Source organism: Colias croceus, chromosome 20 (genome assembly GCF_905220415.1).
Source record: "Colias croceus chromosome 20, ilColCroc2.1".
Taxonomy (NCBI): Eukaryota; Metazoa; Arthropoda; class Insecta; order Lepidoptera; family Pieridae; genus Colias; species Colias croceus.
The window spans coordinates 9,399,840-9,406,977 of NC_059556.1; positions in this window are offsets into that span (position 1 = coordinate 9,399,840).

The window sequence follows — 7,138 nt, forward strand, 5'->3', positions numbered from 1 at the left end:
TAAGAAAAATAAAGGTTCACAGCTCCTCCCCCGTAGGTGATAGCTTGATAATATGTAGCCTATAGCCTCACCCGACCTGTTAGTAATATTCATGCAAAATTTGAAGTCAATCTATGCAGTACTTTTCGAGATTAGCCCAGACAAACATACAGACAAACAGACAAACAGACAAAAATTCTAAAAACTATGTTTTTGGCTTCTATATCGATTATATATCACGGCCCAAGTATTCTTTTAAAAAAAATATTCAATGTACAGTTTTGACTTTCCTACGATTTTATTATATGTATAGATTAACGATTTAAATAAATTAATATTTTACACATGTTTATCTACTCTTATTAATTTTTAGGCATTCCATTTTTCACCTAACGTTAGCTACTAGGTATTATGTATTCTGTGACCTAACTTAAAATCTAATATGTACTTACTTAGTTATAAAAATAATTAATACACGTACTTACTTGAAAAGTTGAAATACTGCTTAAAACTAAACTGTATATTATTCGTAAAGTATGGTCGCCCTATCTAGCCCCAGCACAGCGCAGCCATTTTCCCGCCCATAGACAAGAGTTTTATTGTTTTTATATTTATTTATCTGACGCTGGTTTTGCGATATTCTGCCCTATAGTTTTTGGCGCGCTCCTTTATTACGACGTGAAGGGTGGACAATGGCCATTGTAACAATAATAATATTATGTTTCATCTTGTTTAGTTATCAGTATAAATATTCGTTCAACGAGACATTCAGTTGTGGTGTTATTTGATTTTGATATAAAATTAAAATTGAATATTTTACGCCTGTAATAGGTTAGGTTGTACTACTTATGTTAAACCTGTGCCTCCAGTGAATAAGGGAATAACTCAAAAACAGCACTTTTCAGGAGAGACAAAAAACTATTTATCAACACTAAATCTTTATAACTTCAAATTTTTAAGCTTGTATGGGTAAGATATGATGTTAGACTTTAGTTTTACATATGAACAGATATTGTAACAACCCCATAAATATACTTTTTTCGTGTTTTTTTGTAGTTGTGCCCTTATGAACGAGTACTTCATGGAATAACTCAATGTATTCACATAATGTTTTTTTTGCTCTTTGCAATATAACGACTTATGCCCTAATGCACTATGTTCATAGTCGCATAACATGACTTAAATTATTGCCAGTTTTGGTTTTATAGAAATGATGCGACTTATTATGCTTGAAATTTGTGTATTTTATGACTCAATTGAGGCCTTTTAGTGGAACAACCATGCACGTAGTTTGAAAAAACGAATAAAATCAACGGATTTTTTATCGTTATTAGATATAATAAAAACAAAACAACATGTAGGTGCAATAAAAACAAAACAACATGCATTTAACCGTAGAAGTCCAATCTACGTAAATTTAATGTACACCGCGGCGAAATAACTTTGTCTTTTCTATATTTACCATCGAATCGCTTCGAAATCCAGAAACAACTCATTAGCCGTCGAGACCTAGCAGTACATAGTTGGCTCATCCCGGTAAATTCCGCCATTTTGTAGTAAAGAGGATGTTGTACGTCATTTTGACGTATAATTGGGCTTTTCGTAACTTTTACGATTGTTTAAAAAAAATATTTTGTGTTGATTTATTTGAATATTTTTTTTCCAAGTCATGTTTTACATGATATAGTATTATATACTATATATTGAGTATAAAATAGGATCCAGAAAACTTTAACACTAGGACGAAAAACCTTCAATTTTAGTAAATGACGATTATTGTCCTCCGCTGGATTTGGACTCCAAGCAAGAGGATTGGGTGGCTCAAGATGTTGTCTGGAGAAAAACCGAATATGTCATGGTGGTTATACATTGAGGATACAAGCACTATTAAGAGATAAGAGAAGCTCGAAAACCATATTCCTGTAGGTATGTTCAGTTACCTTACAGGGAAAGTTATAGGTGGTCAGTGGCAATATTTTACGGCATGATATGGAATTTTAACAATTTCTATATCTTATAATATCAAAATAATATAGATAAATAAAGAAAAAACAATGAGCCGCAAAGATTTTATGAAAAAATTAAGCACAGATTTGAAAGTGCCTTGGATGCAAATACGACTTGAAGAGACTCTACGTGACAATATCCAAATTTTTTCAAAATATATGGTACCAGAGTATCCATAATATGTTTACGATAATGCAGGACCAAAATAGTTTAGATATTGCGGATTTTTTCCTATAAAAAGGCAAATTACAGTGGCTAAAACGCTATATGAGAGAGAACACAATATTCATAATTGTCAAGACTGGTTATAATTTTTTTTTCTATGCGTCTATAATTATAGTATTATTGTAGTTAGATTAAATAAAAAAAAAGATTAAAAACTAGTTATTTTTTATAAAACTTACCCAAATATAAGAAGAAAATATTATAAGTTTAACATTTTTGTTGGTTTTTTTTAGATGATTCAATTATCGTTCTGTATTTATATAAACAAGGAGTATAATATTAGCACTTAATGTGTTAATTAAAACTGTATTTTTAATATCTATTGCAAAAAATAGTTAATTTCCATAGAAATATTATTAGTATCCCAAGTTAACTGATAAATAAAAAAAACATTGAAAAATATTATTAAGCAAAAAGGAATAGTGTCCGTTGTTTCCGTGCAGTATTCAAATAGACCAATAGTAACACGGCATTAATGCAAAACTGTCTCATGTCGTCACTTGAACCAATGACACTAAGAGTTGTTCCTATATGATCATGTTAGAAAAATGACACAACTGCGTTTATACTAAAATAGTGTTAGCACGGATGGAACAAAATGAATTAAGTCTTTATTCAAAAAGTATAACTACACATATGTCTTTGTGTTCGTGGGTTATTTTGACTCGAGACGAATAGTTCCTTTGCGATTGCCTAAAATGATGGATAAGGTAACTTATACCGTTTATCACACCCTACTTATACCGTTTGGGTCATTCGAAAAACTGGGTTAGGATGCAGCTAGAGATATGACCTTTTGATATGTTGTGTATTTTGACGAGCTGAATCCAATGGTGCAATAAAAACCAAAGGGAATAACTCGTCTTACTCCCTTATTCACTGGAGGCACAATTAACAATTGCTACCGTTTACTTCTAGGCGTGAAAAATGTGCAATTTAATGACCGAGAACCTTAGCAGAGAACCTTCAAATGCTATTTAAACTTTCGTTTGTATATAATGTACAATGTACATATTGTACATGTACATATTCATTAAAGTTTTATTGCATAGAATTCTTCAAAAACCTAAAATATATCATAATATCTGTGTGATAAAAAATAAAAAAAATTTGTAAACAGTCATATCCGTTACAATCTAGCATTACCAGGTGAACTATGATTCGTCAGCTCGATTCCTAATGCGGCCCACCCTCGCTATTATCCCTCTAAAGATTACCATTCATGAAACACAACTGTATACCGTTCGAAATAAGGCTGTTAGTGTTTCTGAACGATTGTGAGTGGATATGAGGCTGAGAGCTAGATAAAATAAAATTAACAAGAAATAATACTTGTGCCTTTATCAAAAATATTACTTCATTATTGTATTTTTTTTTTGGAACGAAGTTCCTTATTATCGCGCGTTGTGAAAGGGGGCTAGACGGAAAAAATTCTTACGAAAAATTGTCACGACAATTTTTTTTCATTTTTTTTTTTGTATGAAGGTAACTAACTATATTTCTTTCGACCATAGAATAAAATTAACACTTGATACAGGAATAATATTTATTCCAGATGAGATGTTACTTTACGCTTCCAAACCATGACTTATATTTTTTTTCAAATTTTATCTTTAACCGTGAAAAGAAAAACTTTGACATACCGAAAAAAAACAGCATCTCTTATAGTATAAGGACGTCTCATCGCTTATCAATTCAATATAAGATCACGTTTGATATCCACTTACACGCTGTTTGTGAATACGTGCCAACTGCTAGCCTTCCCCGTTCCCAGTCCACATAGCTTGGGGGTATCATTATTTTATTATTCCGATTTCATTTATCCTTAGTACCTATTTATACAACAACAACAATCATTTTTGATGTAGCTACACGTTACTTAAACTTACCAAAATTATGCCTCATGCTCACAGACATATACCTACCTAATATACCTACCTAATAATTATGTGCTCATGCCTTCGTCTACGAAGTAGGTACCTAGAAGTTAGTACTCTATATTCTTGTGATGTTGTATGTATGAAAGCGAAACACCAAATCATTGTTGGTGTACACTTTTATATTTTTACACGGATACAGCTCATCTGTTAGTTCATTATAGCACAGCGTCCTGGCTTTAACACGAACTCGAACGGCATAAAGTAACTATGTTCATACGAAGACGGAATGGGGGTTTACTCACAATATTCTCATTTGTTTAAACTACCTTCCACCAGCCAAATGCTGATATGAGTAATGAGTCAATTGAGTGACTATAATCTTAAGATGGCAGTGGGAAGTAACTAGGTAGTTACCTCATGTTTTAAATAAATATAGGAAATGGAAAAGACTAATAATTTTATTTAATATGTAATAGATAAGTAATTATAATACTTAATACCGAAATACATAGTTACTGGGCTATACCTAGTGTAACAATATGTAAATTAATATTAGCTTGACGTGAAAATTTGGTATTATATCTAAAAAAACAAAAAAAAAAACCGTTTTGATGTAAATGCTATAACTACATTGTTTCTGTAATAGGGTCATTGCGCTGGTTTTCGTCCAATTATAGGAGTTGCCAACTTTGTGATACGAAATAAATATTTTGGAGCACCCTTCCTTAAACATATTATAATATTTTTTTAAGTCCTTATATAGTCTTCTTTAAGATAATATTAAGGGAAAATAAATCATTTTGATGTATCTTTTTATTTAAATTATTTTCTGCAAAAGTAGGGTAAATGCTAGTTTTCGTCCAAAAAAAACTGGTTTTCGTCCTAGTGTAAGCTAGTTTTCGACCACCGTGTAGAAAAAGGAGGGTAGGTCAACTATTAAGTTAAAAATCAATTACAGGTAAATATATACGTTTATTTAATTAACATTACAATTTCTCACTACCTTACAGGTTTAGTTTTACTTGTGGTTTTACTAATAATAATCAATATAACTAGCATCACTGAGATCTATGTAGCACTTGGCAGTCCTTATAGGCGTTAGTGATGACTGTATAATCATTCGTAATAAAGAAAGGAATGCGTTCCTTACAATTTAAATGAAACAAGTAATAATTACAGGACTAAGAAATAACATCAAAAAACAGAAATATTCATTCTAACAACAAAAATTTTCATTCTAATACTTTCTTTATCAAATGAAACGTACTATACACACACAGCCATAATAATAAGTTTTAGCTACAGAATCTTCAGTGTACGCAGCGTCTTTTTTTTCTAGATTTCTTAGACTCCTTCGAGGCCATCTAAAAACAATAAGATCTTTCTGAGGATACGTTGAGTAAGTATAATAAAAAAATACTGCATTGGCAAAACAGACCTAGAATAAAAGATGATACTCAAGTGAATGATAATCAAGAAAAATACAGTGTATTATGTCTGACCTACCCCCAGTTATGCTACGAATAATTGACTCTACTTCACATAAGGAGAATGATACATGACTGAATGAATGACAATATTAGGTACCTACAACACTCTGGCCCTCACCAATTATTTATAAGGAAGATACTGAATAGAAAACTTTTCAATACGTAAAAATAGACGAAAAGTAATGCAAAAGAATAGCTATATTTAATTTTTGTCTACTCCAATACTCATTCATGGACGAAAACTAAAACATTTAAAGCTTAATTTAGTTTTCGTCCACTTCTTTAAATATTTTTTTATTTTGGCAGCACTGACATAGCAGTGGACGGAAACCAAAAAAACTAAACTAATAGCAATAAAGTTCACTTCGGGAGAAACTATTCAGTATTTTAAAGGTCCGATAAAGTAAAATGACCCTAACAAATATTCACGTAGCTGTTTGAGTTTCCGTCCACTTGGACGAAAACCAAATATTTTGAGAATTTGGTAACCTAGTATCCGTCCACTTAATATTTCGAAAAGTATTTTAAAAAAGTATGATAAACACTTATAATTGCGTTTATTATGCTTATAAATAAACATACGTACCAAAAACATTACGTAAACTAGCTAAAACAGTGATTTAGCTTACCATGAACTTTTCTCGCCGGCAAATTTTTCTCTCGCGCGATGACATCTGCAAGGCACGGATGCGAAGCGGCCACTTTTACGTTAATTTTTTGAACTCTCTTCTAGTCAAATCAAATTTTCATGTTGATAGTACTGTTGCTTAAACATTATGGACCGTAAAAAGTGCAAACTTGCGCGGGAAGGTAGGTTTGTATTCAAGTTTTACGCACGTGATTGTAGCAGGTCAGTCAAATGGACGAAAACAGAAGCTGGACGGCAAACCAGCACAATTACCCTATGTGGTAATAAATTATCTGTGCCGGTAGTCGGCATTATATTATGACTATCCAGATCAACTTCTTAATAATGGCATCTGGCTTAGCTGGATGGTGACTGGTGTTAAGATCGAGGGTATGAGTATGAGCGATAATTAATTTGCTATCGGTTATTAGGAAACATCTGTGGACAGCCAACATGGCAACAGGACAAGTAAAAACTTAAATAAGCAAAGTTTCGTTTACCCAAGTTAAGCCCAAGTTGGTAACATCTTGAGCGTTGGGTTTTTAGTGGGTTTTTAGATGCTATTGACTTTTATCAACTAAAATCACTAAAACTCTTGCTAAAACCATGCTAAAACCTATAACTCATAAATAAAAAGTCTCCATATGATTTATTAAAGAAAAAAAGAACTTAATGTAAAGTTTTCAACATAGTTAAAAAAACACAAAAACAAATGCAAAAACAAGACAAAAACGTTACCTATAAAATAAAAAGAAAAGCTTATAATTATACCACAGATTAAACGTCAATAAAAAAAAAAAAAAAAAAAAAAATATTACCATCACGCCACAGCCACACAAGCGCCACATTACTTGCTCTGTGGCGCCCAAGTGGCGCCACACACTACACAGCAACGCCGCGCCGGCCGGTGATTTGACACAATTGACATT